The sequence below is a fragment of the Chrysochloris asiatica genome, unplaced genomic scaffold (genome assembly GCF_000296735.1).
Source record: "Chrysochloris asiatica unplaced genomic scaffold, ChrAsi1.0 scaffold00208, whole genome shotgun sequence".
In the NCBI taxonomy this organism is placed as follows: Eukaryota; Metazoa; Chordata; class Mammalia; order Afrosoricida; family Chrysochloridae; genus Chrysochloris; species Chrysochloris asiatica.
The window spans coordinates 3,633,758-3,651,334 of NW_006408726.1; positions in this window are offsets into that span (position 1 = coordinate 3,633,758).

Consider the following 17,577-nt stretch of genomic DNA (forward strand, 5'->3'; position numbering starts at 1 on the left):
AGCTGGCAAATAGAACATGGACTTTTCAATGGCAAAATCTGGAAGGGAGCTATATCACTTCACAATTACCCACTGACCAGAAGTATTCACATGGCCCTCTCTAACTGCAAAGTGGCTGTAAAATATAGGTAAGTAAATGAAAATTTGATTAACTTTTACTATGTCTGCTAGTTGTTGGTGTTAAGTGCTGTCGAGTCAGTTCTGACCCATAGTGACCCTGCATAGGGTTTCTGAGGAGCAGCTGGTGAGCTTGAACTGCTGACCTTGTAGTTCAAGTCAACTTTGCAATCCAGTGCATTAACCCTCAGGGTGTTTTCTAATGCATGTGGAACATGGTAAATCTTGACCTATAAGAAGTTAGTAAAGGAGAAAGAATTAAGGAGACAAGAATTGCTAACAAAGCACAATTACTTAATTTTAAGTTCCCTAAATTATTCCTTTTTGGTTAATTTCCTTTTTTGCTCTAATTAGCATATTGCCTCTTTCTAAATAAATATATTGGAGTTTTACATTCTTTTTCCTGAAATCAAGGAGAAGTCAGTCCTATATGGAAATGGGGAATAAATCCTTATAAAGAAGATTCATCAAAGAACAGTCAATATCATATGAACTCAATATTTCTAAATCCCTACTAGCCACATATCTTCACTATTCAGTTAAAATGTTAATGAATGTCCAATTTGAATTAGATAATGTGTTAGATGCTTCATCTCTATCCCTAAAGTCAGATAAAGCCATTTACCTCCCAAATGGAGGAAACAGGTACACATATGAAAATGTTCAAATGTTATTACAGAATCTTCCATCAATTTTAATGATGAAAGAATAGAATAGGTTTGGTTCTGCAGGTGAGCATAGAAGTTAGAGTCTAGAAAGACTACATAGGACAAATTGTATTTGGAGAATATGAATCCTTTCAAACCCTTACATGGTCCAGCTTTGGTATAATTCCATGTATTAGGAAACAATCCCAATGTTTTTTTTTTGCTCTTTCCTGAACACAACTAAGCTTCTTTGTGAATTCATCATCCTATTTACTTTCTTGGGAGATGTGACAGGAAACCATAGGGATGACACATTTTTCTACTTCAAATCAATGCAGTTTTGCTGTTTCCAGCTGTTGGGCTGAATTTAAGTCTGCAAAACAAATTTGGAAGTGCAGGAGGCTGAGGCAACTAAAGCCTATTCATTTAACTGCACCTTTCTTACTTTATGGTTGAATCCACTTTTAAAATAATGCTTCCCTTATTTGTTATTCTCCTTCTTTAGCACCACTGCCAGCTGTACTTTCCACTTCACATGAATTTTGGTCTATTCCAATTTTCCACTCCTCTGACTCTAATCCCATAGTTACAAATGGAATCCCAGGCTACACTAATATCTCATATGTGCTGGCACTGAAGAGATCAATATTTCAAAATGCCATGTATTTTATAGATCAGCTACTGCATGCATAAAATACAGTGATATTTGAACAATTACAGTATTTCAAAGTTACATGAGCAAGTAGCTAAGAATGCCCAGCTATGGAAGTAACTAAATTTCTAAATGTCATCTTGATGGCTGACCAATGAGCCAACTGTTGACATGTCCTTTGCCATTTAGGGGAGTTTAGGACATGGGGGAAATTTAGGAAGAAAAGAATCATCCTAAACAACATCAAGAGAATATGAGATGATTTAGTTCTAAGCACATTTATTGGAAAATCCAGCATGCCTGATTACCCAATGGCAACTCTCTGTATCTTGGGCAATACCTCTCTTTAGAGTCCCTAAGAGTCTCTTCATAGCCATTCTTTCATCCATTTAATCAACATTTAATCATCCAACAAATTTTCAAGAGACTCATCAAAAGAAATAAACAAGTAATTAGACAATAAAATATATAGTAAGGACAATGATAGAGAAAGTACATAGTGCCTTGAGACTGAGGAGCAATACCAGACTGAAGAGGCCCAGGAGGTTTCCACAAGAAAGAAATGCTTGAGCTGGATGCTGACACATAAATAGGAGTAAAATATTTATAAATGTACTTATTGGGAAAAAATGGCATATGCAGGAAATAACAAGTAGTTCATTATGAGTAGAATCATATGTGACAATGGGCATGTATAAAACACAAGCAAATCATAACAAATTATCTGTGTTTTAAAAGCATTGCATTTTGGGGACAATTTCAGAAGGCACTAGTACTTATATATTATGCTGTGTGAATACAATTCTAATAGCCCTTAACGTATACCTAATTGCAGATGAAGAAACTAGGACACTGAAGGGTTAAATAGTTTGCTCTGGGCATTCAGATAGCAAAGGATGAAATTAGACTTGTCTTGGACTCCACTGTTCACAAAGTAGAATAAGTCTTGTACTCCAAAGTTTATAAAGTAGAACAAATTTCTCATAAAATGATGCTGGAAGCTAGACCAAAGTGTACAAATTTTGAATTATAGAAATTTAAAGAAGGGAGAACTCTGTATTCATGGAGGCAATAGAGAAGATTCATGTAGTAAATAAAATGTGAACTTTAAATATAAAATAGGAATTTTCCAGGGAGAAAATAAACACATTTTTGAGACTGCGAGCTGCAAGGTCAGCAGTTCGAAACTACCAGCAGTTTCATGGGAGAAAGATGAGGCGGCCTGCTCCCGTAAAGATTTACAGTCTCAGAAACCCTGTACACGGTCGCTATGAATCAGAACCAACTCCACGGCACATAACAGCAACAACAACAACAGCAAAGCAATAAGTCTCCATATCCTTTTATCCATGAAAAATAAGTGAATCCAGATTAAAAGTTAAAGTACAGGTCAAGGACATGCATAACATTATGTTTAACACAGAGTAGACTTTACCTTTTTTTTTTTTTTTTTTCTATTCTGATCTTATTGAAAGTTTACAGAGCATATTGGCATTCTACTCATTTGTTTCATGATATCTTTGCAGTACACACATTTTAGCAACACTATTGCAACTTCCTTCTTGTGATTACCACTTCCATTCATCCTTCTTTCCAATATATTCTGCCTGCTGAGCTTTATTCCTGGGCAAATGATGCCTTCTTAATTGTATGGTTGAGTGTTGTAAGGAGTGTGTATCTTCTGGTATTATTGCTCATCTTGGAAGCCTGTCTATTGTTTGGCAGACAGTTGAGTCATGAGGGTGAGTTCAGTTCCAGAGTGACTAAGGGCCATAATCTCATCTTTATTTTACAGGTAAAGTAACAACAAAGCTTTAGGGAAGTTGAGTTCCTTGCTTTCAATCATATATCTAAATGAGATGGAGGGAAGATTTAACCCATGTCTGTCTGATCAAAACATCCAGTCTTTCAATTAAACCATGCTAACTCCCTTAGCTAGTGTAACTCAAAGCTAAAAAGCTTACTACACAAATGACATACTCAATTAAAGGAGAATGCTATTTGTCTTCATTTTCTGGGATTGCTGTACCAGAACTTGCAACAGTAGGTTGATTTAAAGACCAAAAATTTATTTTCTCATAGTTCTGAAGGTTTGAATTCCAAATTAGGGTTTCAGTTGTGTTGATTCCTTCTTTGTAGATAGCCAAGACATTCGTTGGTTTTCAGCAATCCTCACATAGCACCTGTCTTGCCCTGTATGTACATGCCTCTGTGTTTAATCTCTTTTAGTCCTGGTGCAGTGCTGGTAATGTGCTGGACTGCAAAGTTGGTTTGAACTGCAAGATCAGTGGTTCAAGCTCACAGGTCAATCCTTGGGAATTCTATTCAAGGTCAGTATAGGTTCAAACTAATTCAACAACATTTAACAACTTAACTTTAATAGTACTAAAGTGGTTAGATTTAGGACACAACAAAAATGATGAAACAAAGAAAATTCTATTGCCAAATAGCTATAGATTCACATGTAATATAGGTTAGGATTGTAATTCATATTTTGAGAACATAATCCAGTTAATAACATTGTTCATACCTAATACTCTATGGTTTGATTACTGCAACCCTGCCTCCCATAACACATCTTTGTATCAATAAGCTGGAGGTTCTACAAATTGCCATCAATTCTGGCCATTTCAAAATGAATCAATATTGGACATTTATATTTTAGTGCAATATTTAAGACAATGAATGACCTCTAGTAGGGACTATGTATTTTCAAACTTTATCCATAATTTGTGTAATTAAAACTTAAGGGCTTTTAAGGAAATTTAGCAATCAATGAGAAAGTTTGGAAGATACTTGGGGTGTCAGAGGTCCCCTAAAGTCATCATTCACAGATTGTGTCTATTTATTCAGCAAAGAGAGAGAGAGAGAGAGAGAGAAAAGTAAACGTAATATGAATATTCAAAGTATATAAAATTTGCTCAGTTCCACAGAGGTTCCACAATAATAAAATGAACCAGTTTCAAGAAAAGAAGAATGACCCCATTAAAAAAGAGTTTAGAATTAGGTGTGGTAATAGTGCTCCAGTCTGTAGGAGCAGTAGTCAAATAAAAATATATTTAAAGAGTGGTTCTGGCCCCTGTTGTATGTGCATCCTGGGATAGCCATCATCTTTTTAATAATTTTGCAGTATTTCTTTGCCACATTATTGAAAATTGTTTAATGAGCAGTTTCCCTCAGAGAAGATATCAGACTATCAGAAGCTGTTGCTGTGAGAGAAACTCTTTTAAGTTTGATGAAATTATGTTTATTCTTTAACTTATCTTCCCACAGGGATCCAAATGGTGGTAATTTCATTTTTTAAAATGTGTTTTCTCCTATAAAAAATAATAACGCTCATACTAGAACATTTCTTAAATTCAAATGTATAAGAAAAAACAGAGTCTTGGTGTGGTGTTGTGGGATAAATCACCGGACTGCAAAATCAGCTTGAACCACAAGTTCAGTGGTTCAAACTCACCAGCCACTCCTTGGTAAGCCTATGCAGGTTCACTATAAGTCAGAACTGACTCAATAGCACTTAACAACAACAACAACAACAACAACAAATCCTACTGTTCAAACACAAACATAATTCTCAATATTTGTGTATATCAATTTCTGAATTTAAATTTAAGTATTTTATTTTCATGAATGAGATCAAATAATGATTGGCTATATTTGCAAGACACCTAAATTATTGTACTGTGCTTCATTTTTAAATTATTTTTCATGGTAGAAATATGCCTTTGTGTTACCCAAAAAACAGTTGCCTAGAGATATTGACAACCAGTGTCCAGTCTACTGTGGTCCCCATGAACATTTAATAACTGCTTCTCATCATAATTCTTGGGCCTAAAGACAACATTTCTATCTTTTTTAAGCCTACTTTGTGCCTTTCCAATACCTAATTCCTTCCTTCAGGATAATACTATGATTATGCACGTTGAGGGTCAGGAATGACCTAGAATGCGCATCTTACTAATGTTGTTGCCATTAAATAGGAGTGAATCTCATTTAAAAGATCAAATTCATGTCAAGTACATAGTCAAGTACAAGTACAATACATGGCACAGAGTAGACCACTGATTTGCATTGAATTATAACAATATTAAGTGTTAGAGGAATAATTTCTATTAGGAAGACCAGCACGAGGTTGGTCCCTATGAATTTTTGGCTAAAGATATCTCAACAGAACGACTTTTCCACTCCATAATCCTCGATATCAATCAATACTTCCCCCCTTCCTCACATCCCAAGGTTTCACAATATGCGGCAAAGTCTGACAAAACTCAACAACTATCACTCCCTCTATAAAACTGAAACTCTAAGGGAACACATAAGCAGGCATGTAAGCTTGCTGACAACCACATTGTTTTACTGATGAGTAGAAGAAGGGGAAAGGCAGCAATGAAGAAATGGGCTGAGTTCAACCACGTTCCATAGATTCCTGTTGACCTGGAGATGGAGAAAGAAGAAGAAGGACTGGTTGGTCCATAGTATGGTGAGACCTGGGGACACCTGAACCAGTGGACAAGGTTATAGCCACAGAGGGCTAGAGCTGAGAGTGTAATATCCAACTGATATGAAGTGAAGTAAGATGCACAAGAACACCCAAATTTGCAGAGTACCCGTTTGACCTAGCCTCGATGGCTTGATAATCAGAATTTGACTTTGTTGTTGTTGTTGTCAGGTGCAATCGAGTCAGTACTGACCCATAGCAACCTTATGCATAGCAGAATGAAACACACTGCCTGATCCTGGGCCAACCTCACTACTGTTGTCACACTTGAGTCCCTCAATGCTGCCACTTGGCCAATCCATCATGTTGGGGGTCTTCTTCTTTTTCTATGACCCTCCACATTGCCAAACATGATATGCTTCTCCAGCGACTGGTCCCTCTTGACAATATATACAAAGTATGAGAGACGAAGTTTGGCCATCTTGGTCTCCAAGGAGCACTGTGGCTGCACTTCTTCCAAAATGGATCTATTGGTTCTTTTGGCAGCTCATGGCACTTTCAATATCCTCCTCCAACACAATAACTCAAAAGCATAAATTTTTCTGCGGTCTTCCTTATTCACTGTCCAGCTTTCACATGCATATGAGCTTATTGAAACTACCATGGCTCGGGTCAGGTGAACCTTAGTGCTCAAGCTGACATCTTTGGTCTTCAACATTTTAAAAGGTCTTGTGCAGCAGATTTGCCTAATGCAATACGTTGTTTGATTTCTTGACTGCTGCTTCTATGAGTGTTGATAGTTGATTCAAGAAGAAAGAAGTCCTTGACAACTTCAATCTTTTCTCCATTGATAAGAATGTTGTTGTTTATCGGTCCAGTGGTGAGGATTTTTGTTTTCTTTACATTGAGATGCAATCCATATGGAAGGCTGTGCTCTTTAATCTTCATCAGTAAATGTTTTAAGTCCTCTTGACTTTCAGCAAGCAAAGTTGTATCATCAGCATATCGTAGGTTGTTAATGAGTCTTCCTCCAATCCTGATGCCACATTTTTCTTCATATAACCCAGCTTCTCAGATGATTTGATCAGCATAAAGGTTGAATAAGTATGGTGAAAGAACATACCCTTGTTACATACCTTTCTTAATTTTAAACCATTCAGTGTTCCATGTTCTGTTCGAACAACTGCATCTTGGTCCAGGTACAGAATTTGACTACAGGAAGATAATTTGTTTTATAAAGGAAATGAGGATAAATTGTTACAATTTGATGAACTTGACCTATAGTCATGGAGGTAGTAACTCTAAATACCAACTGAGAGGGAAGGAGTCTTCACGTCAAGTATCAATGCTATCCCCTCTTTATACAGGGTAGATAGAGATGGGCAACCTAGACATTGGCTACCTAAAATGAGGGGGGTGATAAAAGCAAGAGGTGACTTACAAGGTTTCAAGAGGGAGTTTAGTTTAAGAGTGTGGGGAGGGGGGAAGAATCCCCACTGACTAGGGTTCATCTTGTCTAGATAGGTCTGGTAAAAAGAGATAGGAATAAGATTCTTATGATTTAATAGTAATTATTATCATGACTAATTGCAACTGTAACAACAGTAAAGGTAAAGTTTTGTAACTAAAACAAGGTAGTAGTTAAAGTTACAGTGCAGAAACAGAGGAACTTAGGACCATCAAGGGAGAAGAGCACAAGTGGAATGTGAGACGTTATCCAGTGAAATAGCAACCCTAGAGATGGAGGCACAGATGGGGACATGGAGAGAGGAGAAGCTGAGGACTCCAGATTCATAGAACGAGAGGGACTGAGAACCTGCAGCCAGGAGGCAGAATTGCAGAATGTGCCTTGTGGTGATGTAAATTAATATATATGCATGAGTGTTTAAAAAAAGAGAGAGAGCTAAAGTGAATAGAGAGAAATACTGTTAACTGATGGTACATGGAGGGGATTATAATCATTTTAATGAAATAAGGTATACGAATTGTTGAACATAAAACTGATGATCTGCCCTGTAAACTTCCACTCAACTCACAATAAAACCTTAAAAAATAAAGAAGATGGAAGGAATACGCAGAGTCACTGTTACAAAGGGAAATGGTTGATGTTCAACCATTTCAAGAGATAACATATGATCAAAAGCCAATGATACTGAAGGAAGAAGTCCAAGGTGTATTGAGGACTTGGCAAATAACACGGCACCAGGAATTGATGGAATAAAAATTGCAATATTTCAAGAAAGTGAGGCAGCACTGGAGGCACTCACTCATGTATGCTAAGAAATTTGGAAGACAACTATCTGGCCAACTGATTGTGGCCCATTTTTGTGCCCATTCGAAAGAGAGGTGATCCAACGAATGTGGAAATCATCGGCCAATGTCTTTGATATCCCATGTGAGTAAATTTTACTAAAGGTAATACAGAAATGGCTGCTGGCATACATTGACAGAGAACTTCCAGAGGTTCAAGCCAGATTCAGAAGAGGATGTAGAACAAGGGATATCATTGCTGATGTCCGATGGATCTTGGCTAAAAGCAGAGAATACCAGAAAGATGTTTACCTGTGCTTTATTGACTATGCAAAGTCTTTCGATCTTTGATCTGAAACACCTTAAAAATTTATTGTTCTACAGATTTGTTTCTGCAATATGTTCTTTGATTACTTGGCTGCTGCTTGCATGATTGTGGATAGTAGACCCAATCAAGCAAAATTAAATCTTTGACAACTTCAGTCTTTTCTGCATTTGCCATGATGCTTTTTATTTGTCTAATTGTAAGGAATTTTGTTTTTTGTTGTTTTTTTTACATTGAGGTGCAATCCATACCAAAGACTTTTGTCTTTGATCTTCATCAGTAAATATTTTAAGTTATTTTTGCTTTCAGCAAGTAAAGTTTTATCATCTGCATATCACAGGCTGTTAATGAGTCTTCCTCCAATCCTGATGCCATGTTCTTCATATAATCCACCTCTTCCAGTGATTTGCTTAGCATAGGGAATGAATAAGTATAGTGAAATGATACAACTATGACACACAACTTCTCTTATCACAAACCATTCAATATTCTCTTTTTCTATTCTAACAATTGCCTTTTTCTCTATGTAAAGGTTCCTCATGAGCTTAATTAAGTGTTCTGGGATACTTAAATTAAAATGAAGTGTTTTTCACTATACAAAATCAAAATACTGCATATTAATTAAAGTACAATTAAACATCAAATAAAAACAAAAACTCAACTACTGTCAAAGGAAATGGCTCACGCAATTGTGGAGACTGGCAAGTCCCAAATACATAGTTCAAAGATTAGTTGGGAGTAATCTTCTCACCCATGTAATCTCAGGAGATGAGGAACACAAATATTCAGGTGAAACGACAGGTTACTGATGCATGAAGTTCTTAAAGCTGATGAATCAGGTCAGGTGATAGGCTGAAAGTCCCAGGAACTAGAGGTAAAACAAAATGAGTCATATGCAAGATACTGAACAAGAGAGAGAGATTTTCCAAAGCAGTCCTATAAACTGGACTCAGACCATGCCACAAAGGGAAACAAAGGATGGTGACTTGAGTCACACCCTCTACAAAGGTTCAGGCATCTTTAGTTATTAGATCCAACATTATCCTTAGTCCTTAGCTGCAACTTAATCCTTACCCCTTATTGCTGTTGTTGTAGTTGTTATGTGCCGTGCAGTTGGTTCCAACTCATAGCGACCCTGTACAGGGTTTCTGAGGCTGTAAATCTTTACGGGAGCAGAAGGCCTCATCTTTCTCCCGCGGAACAGCTATTAATTTCGAACTGCTGACCTTGTGGTTCACAGCCTGATTCGTAATGACTACGCTACCAGAGCTCCTTAATCCTTACTCATTTGTTGTTGTTGTTGTTAAGTGCCATCGAGTCGGTTCCGACCCATAGCGACCCTGTACAGGGTTTCCGAGGGTGTAAATCTTTAGGGGAGTAGAAAGCCTCATCTTTCTCCCGCGGAGTGGCTAATAGTTTAGAACCGCTGACCTTAAGGTTCGCAGCCCGATTCGTAACCACTACGCTACCAGAGCTCCTTCATTAACTCCACCTTAATCCTTTCTCCTTGTTGATATGTTCCATGGAGTCAGATTCAAAGTATAGAAACCCTATAAACAAAAAAGCAAAACTCTATCTAGTCCTGTGCCATCCTCACAATCCTTGTTATGCTTGAAGTCATTGCTGTTACCACTGTGCCAGTCCATCTCATTGGAGGTCTTCCTTTTGTTTTTTCTGACACTCCCTTTACTAAGGATGACATTTCCACTTACCAAACAGTAGCAGTGACTGGTCCAAAGTATGAGAAATAATATGTCCTGAGTATGAAAGACTACGTATCTCCATCCTGTCTTCTAAGGAGCATTCTAACTGTACTTTATCCAACACAGATTCGTTTGTTCTTCTGGCAGTCCATGGTACTTTTAGTATTCTTCTCCAGCATCATAACTCAAATGCATCAATTCCTCTATGGTCTCTCTTATTCAATGTCCAACTTTCAAATATATATGAGGCTATTCAATATACTATGGTTTCGGTCAGGTACACCTAAGTCCTGAAACTGACATCTTTGCTCTTGAACACTTTAAAGAGGACATGTGCAGCAGATTTGGCTAGTACAACACATCATTTGATTTTTTCACTGCTGCTTCCTGGAGGGTTGATACTAGATTTAATAAAAATGAAGTATTTTCTTCATTTATTTTGATGTAGTTTATTTTTCCAGTGGTGAGGATTTTTGTTGTCTTTATATTGAGGTGCATCCCATACTGAATACTGTGGTCTTTGATCTTCTTATGTAAGTATTTTAAATCCTCTTCATATTCTGCAAGCAAAGTTGTGCCATCTACATATTGAAAGTTGTTAAAGAATCCTTCTCCAATCTTGATGCAATGTTCCCCTTCATATAATCCATCTTCTCAGATTATTTGCTCAGCATACAGACTGAATAAGTATGGTGAAAGAATACAACTGTGGCACACTTCTTTCCAGATTTTAGACAATTCATTGTCCCCCTTGTTCTGTCTGAATGACTGCCTTTTGATCTGTCTACAGGTATACCCTTGAACAATGTTATCCATAGCTTCTCATGTTCCACACTGTCAAAAACCTTTTGTTGTTGTTAGGTGCCTCTACATTACCAAACATGATATCCTTCTCTAGTGACTGGTTCCTCCTGACAATATGTCTGAAGTATGAGAGACAAAGCTTGGCCATCCTGGCGTCCAAGGAGCACTCTGGCTGCACTTCTTCCAAAACAGATCTGTTCTTTTGGCAGCCTATGGCACTTTCAATATTCTCCTCCAACACCATAACTCAAAAGCTTCAATTCTTTACATAGGTAATAAATCACAGGTAATCATATTTCTGGCATGCTATGCTGTAAGCCAAGATGCATCTGATGTCAGCAATAATATCCCTCATTCCACGGCTTTGTCTGAATCTAACTCGAACCTCTGGCAATTCACTGTCTATGTATTATTGCAGCCTTTAACAAATTAACTTTAGCAAAATTTTACTTGGATGTGATATTAATGATATTGCATGATGATTGCCACATTCTTTTGGATCATCACTCTTTGGAATAGACACAAATATGGATCTCTTAAGATCCGTCAGCCTGGTCACTTTCTTTCAAATGTCTTGGTATAGATGAGTCAGTTCCTCCAGTGATGTATCAGATTTTTTCAAATATTTCAATTTCTATGCCATCAATATTCAGAATCTTATTCTTTGCCTAAGCCTTCAATGTACCTTGGATTCTTCCTTCAGTACCACTGGCTTTTGATAATATGTTACCTCTTGAAATGGTTGAACATCAACCATTACTTTTTGTTACGTTAACTATATATTCCTTCCATCTTCTTCTGATGCTCTCTGCATCATTCAATATTTTGCCCATAGAATCCTTCAATATTTTAAGTCGAAGCTATAATTTTTTCATCAGTTCTTTCCCTCTTGCTTTTCTAAATCCAGATCTTTGCAAATTTCATTATAATACTTGGACTTTGTTTTTTCAAACTGCCATTTGAAATGTTCTGTTCAGCACTTTTACCTCATTTCTTCCACTTGCTTTAGCATCTCTACACTGGAAAGCAAGTTTCTGACATCCACTTTGATCTTTTCCTTCTTTCTTATCCTCTTAATGACCTTCTTCTTTATTCCTGTATGATGTTCTTTATGTCATCCAAAGATGGTCTTTGGTCACTAGTGTCTAATATAGCAAATCTGTTCTTGACATGATTTCTAAATTCTGGAGGGATGTGCTCAAGGTCAAATTTTGGCTATCATGAACTTGTTTTAATTTTTTTCTGCATGAACTTACATATGAACACTTGATAATCTGTCCCACAGTTGCTATTGACCATGTTTTGGCTTATGATATGGAGTTTTTTCCATTGTCTCTTCTCTCAGATATAGTCAGTTTGATTTCTGTGTAATCCATCTAGTGAAGTTTATGTGTATAGTCATCATATATAGTGTTTGAAAAAGATATTTGCAATGAATAAGTCATTGGTAGCTAAAAGAATCTATCATGCAATCTCCAGAATCATTTCTATAACCAAAGCCATGTTTTCCAAGTAATGATCCTTCTTTTTATTTTCAATCTTTTCATTACAATCTCCAGTAATTAACAATACAGCTTGATCACATTTTTTTAAAATCAATTTCAGACTGAAGAAGTTTGTAGAATTTAATTTCATCATCATTAGTTTTAGTGATTGGTGTATAAATTTGAATAATATTAACTGGTATACTTTATAGGTATATGGATGCTACACTATTTGAATAATATTAACTGGTATTCCTTATAGGTATATGGATGCTACACTATTTGAGACACTGTTATACTTTTAGATCTTGAAACGCTCTCTTATATAATGAATGTGACACCATTCCTCTTCTATTTGTCATCCCAAACATAGTAAACCACATGATTATCAGACTCAAATGGCGAATGCCAGTCCATTTCTGCTTGGTAATGCCTAGGATATGGATCTTTAGGTATTTCATTTCATTTTGACAACTTTCAATTTTCCTACATTCATACTTTGTAAATTCCATGCTCTGATTATAAATGGATGTTTATAGGTGTTTCTCCTCATTTTGCGTTATGCCCCATCAGTATCTGAAGATCCTGAAAGTTTTCCTCCTTTCACATCATCATGGTCAACTTTATTTTCAGGAGGTTGCTCTTCCCCAGTTGTATTTGGAATGCCTTTTCACATGAGGGATCATCTTCTGGCACTATAGTTGACGATATTCTGGTACTATCTTACAGTTTTCCATTGCTATTTGTAAATTTTTAAGTAGATAAACATTCAGAAGTAGTCTGACTCTCCTTCTTTGTAGTCTGTCTTAATCTGGAAGCTCTGCTGAAACCTGTCCACCATGGGAGACTCAGCTGGCATAACTGGTGGCATACCTTCCAGCATTTCAGCAAAATGCAAGCCAACATGTTGTTGTTGTTGTTAAGTGTCTTAATGTTGGTATAAGTTTTTGGAGGGTTTGAACCACCAACCTTATGATTTCCAGTCTAGTACTTATCCTGCAATAGTGTTTCACCTTAATTCTGCCTATTTAGTGAATCACTTAAAAAAAAAAAATCACACACATAGAAGTTAGGATTTACAATACATCACAGAATGGAGAAATTTGGCTAGAAGGACCATAATAAATAATTACATGTCCAACAGTTAGCATAATGGTTATGACTCAGGAAGCTAAGATCAAGGCCAGCAGTTCAACTCTACTAGCTGTTTCATAGGAGAAAGACGGGGTTTTCTGCTCCCATAAAGATTTACAGCCTAGCAAACCCTATACAGGGTTGCCATGAGTCAGAATCAATGCCACGGTACATAACCATAACCACCACCACCACAGGCCACTCCCTGGCTCTTCTAGCCATTTGTCCTTTCATATTTGAAACAAAAATCCTCACTACTGGACCAATAAATAACATTCTTATCAATGGAGAAAAGATTGAGGTTGTTAAGGACTTCATTCTTCTTGGATCAACTATCAACATTCGCAGAAGCAGTAGTCAAGAGATCAGACGACATAATGCATTAGGCAAATCTGCTGCACAGGAACTTTTTAAAGTGTTGAAGAGCAAAGATGTCAGCTTGAGGACTAAGGTGCGCCTGACCCAAGCCATGGTATTTTCAATAACCTCATATGGATGTGAAAGCTGGACAGTGAATAAGGAAGATCATAGAAGAATTGATGCCTTTGAATTGTGGTGTTGGAGGAGAATACTAAAAGTACCATGGACTGCCAAAAGAACCAATACATCTGTTTTGGAAGAAGTACAACCAGAGTGCTTCTTGGAGGCCAGGATGGGTAAGCTTCATCTCTAATACTTTGGAAATATTGTCAGGAGGGAACAGTCTCTGGAGAACGATGTCATGCTGGGTAAGATGGAGGGTCAGAGAAAAAGAGGAAGACCCAAACGAGATGGATTGGCCAGGTGGCATCATTGATGGCGTCAAGTGTGGTAACGGTGGTGGGGTTGGCCCAGGATCAGACATTGTTTCGTTCTGCTGTGTATGGGGTCGTTATGAGTCGGTTCCGACTAGATGGCACCTGACAACAACAACAATCTGAAGGATTAACTTACCCTTGCAATCATTTTACTAGTCTAAATTAGTCATTAACAATTAATTAGTGCTCTATTATGCTAGTACAGCACAATTCATAATACTTTCAGAATGTTCTTATATATTTTCCCATAATTTGCCTTTATGACATTTTAATTACCCATTGAAATTGAAATGATTCCAACTCACAGAAAGCCTATTTTTGTTATCTTTTTTTGTTAGTTACTTCCTCATGCTTCTTGTGCATTCATTTATTTGTGTGTTTTTGTGTGTTTTTTGTTTTTCATTTCTTATTGACTTGCATTTGTTATTTGTATGATTTCTGTATTGTACATTATGTCATATTCTTTTCAGTTAATCAAATAATTGTAGGCATTACATTTTGATTCTATTATTGTTTTATAGCTATTATATCTACATTATTTTCAGTGGTTACTGCAGTAATTAGAATGTGCATCATAAAAAGTAATCTAGTAGAGTTAATATTTTACTGCTGTTGTTAGTCATGTGAAAATATAGGAATCTCCCAGTACCATAGTTTAATTTTGTTCTGTAATTATCATATGTATTATAGGGCTCCACAATACAATATTATGAAATTTTACTTTCAAAAGTCGTGTTTTTAGAAAATGTTAGCAAAAAGATCACGTTCATTTATATTTACTTTATTATTTGCCCTTTCCAATAATTCATTTCCTCATGTAGATCTAAATTACTATAGGCATGATTTTTTAGTCTGAAACTTCCTTTAGCATTTCTTAATAATAAATTCTTTCATTTTTGTTTAACAGAAAATGTCTTTATTTGAACCTTTTTTTTTTTTTTTTCTTTACGTTTTTATTGTGGATTGAATGAAAGTTTACAGGGAGATCATCAGTTTTACATTCAGCAAATCATACAACTTGTTCATCACAATGATTATATTCTCCTCCATGTACCATCAGTTAAGAGTATTTCTCTCTATTCCCTTGAGCTCCTTTTTTTTTTTTTTAAACACTCAGGCATGTACAATAATTTATACCACCAAAGGGTATAAATTCTGCAAGTGTGCCTCATGGCCACCATCTCTTAGTACCTCTCTCTCCATGAATCTAGAGTCCTCAACTACTCCTCCTTTCTCTGTCCCCATCACTGCCTCCATTTCTGGTGTCACTACTTCTCTGGATAAAGTCCCACATTCCACTTGTATTCTTTTTCCTTGATGGTCCTAGGATCCTTTGTTTCTGGACTGTAAGATTAACTTCCCCATTTTTGTTACAAAACTTCTACATTTACAATATTGACAGTCATATTTAGTCATGATAACAATTACTCACTACTGAATCATAAGAATGATATCCCCATCTCTTTTAACCATACCCATCTAGACAAGATAACAACTATTCAGTGGGGATTCTTTCTTCCCCAACACACTCTTAAATTAAACTCCCTCTTGAAACCTCATAGGCCAGTCACTTTGTGCCTTTATCGCTCCCTCATTTTAGGTAGCCAATGTCTAAGTTACCTGTCCCTCTCTATCTCATTGATACTTAATGTGAAGACTCCTTCCCTCTCTGTTGGTATTTAGAGTTACTACCTCCATGAGTATAGGTCAGATTCATCAAATTGTAGCAATTTACCCTTGTTTCATTTATAAAAAAAATTTTTTTTTTATCTTCTTCTAATTAAGTTCTGATTATTAAGTCATCGATGCTGGGTTAAATAGGTACTGTATGCAAGTTTGGGTGTTCTTGTGCATCTCCCCTCACTTCATATCAGCTGGATGTGTCACTCTCAGCTCTAGCCCTCTGTGGCTATGTCCTTGTCCATGGCTCAGATGTCCCCAGGTCTCACCACAATTTGTACCAACGAGCCCTTCCTTTCCTCTCTCTCATCTCCAGGTCAAAGGGAGTCAATGTATCATGGTTGAACTCCCATTGCCGCCTTTCCCCCTCTTCCACTCACCAGTAGAACAATGTGGTCATCAGTAAGCTTACATACCTGCTTATGTGTTCCCTTTGAGTTTCAAACTTAGAGGGGGTGTTTGTCCTGAAGGAACTTGATTGCTTGCCTTGATGGCTTCCCAGTGAACATGTTGCTTATTCTTGTAGTAGCCAGTTGTACTGACATTTTTATTTTGGATTTTTCCTGATGATCTTTCTATAAAGATGCATCTTCTGTCACGCTAGCTGTTCCAGGCTGGTCTGCTTGTCCTTTCTAGTGGGACTGTTCTACCCAGAAGTTTCTGGATGGGAGTCAGGATTCCACCTAATGTCTAATACCCTGCAGAGGTTCCTCAAAAGGCTGGTTTCACTGGACAAGTTCTGGAACCCCTTTTAGGTATTCCAATCAGTTATAGGCTAAAGACAGGCTTACAAGTTTTCTCTAATCATGTTTCACAACATTCCTTTCTATCCCACTCACTATTTTACAATAGTAGGCAAGGAAAACCAATATTCATAAGACAGTCAAGCATCTTAGCATTATTCCCCTGTTCAAACTATGCCTAGATCCTTGTATCACAGAGCCCTGTTGTTCCAAGGTTAAGGATGCTTCACTATTTTCCTCTGTCCCACTTAGCCCATGCAAACCTGTCTCAGTGTTCCCCTATCTACCTTGTTCTTCCATCTCCTACCCCTTCTTCTATTGCCATCCCCAACACTCAAACTATGATGCATCTGCCTTTACCCTGTGCTTACCATCACTTTCCTCCACCTCCCCAAGACCCTCTACACTAACCCCATTTAAGGCTGTTTATCTTATCCTGTAATCTACCTGTACTTCCCACCACCTAGATCTCTCTTCCTCTGTGCTTACCTACTTTCACACTGTACTTGTTTTGATCATAGAACTGACCTCCCGGATTCTCTGAATTTGTTCTTATAATGTTATGCTGTTCTGGACTTTTCCATTTGTTGATTGACTTCCAGGTGATGCTGCCATGTACATCAATCTCTGGTTGTTGTCTGTTCTTGTTGGTTCTCTGTCCACAGAACACCATTTAGGATGTTTTTCATTGTAGGGTTGGCTTTGGCAAAATCCCTTAGCTTCTATTTATCCTGGAATGTTTTGATTACATCATCATATTTGATTGATGGCTTTGCTGGGTAGAGGATTCTTGGTTGGAA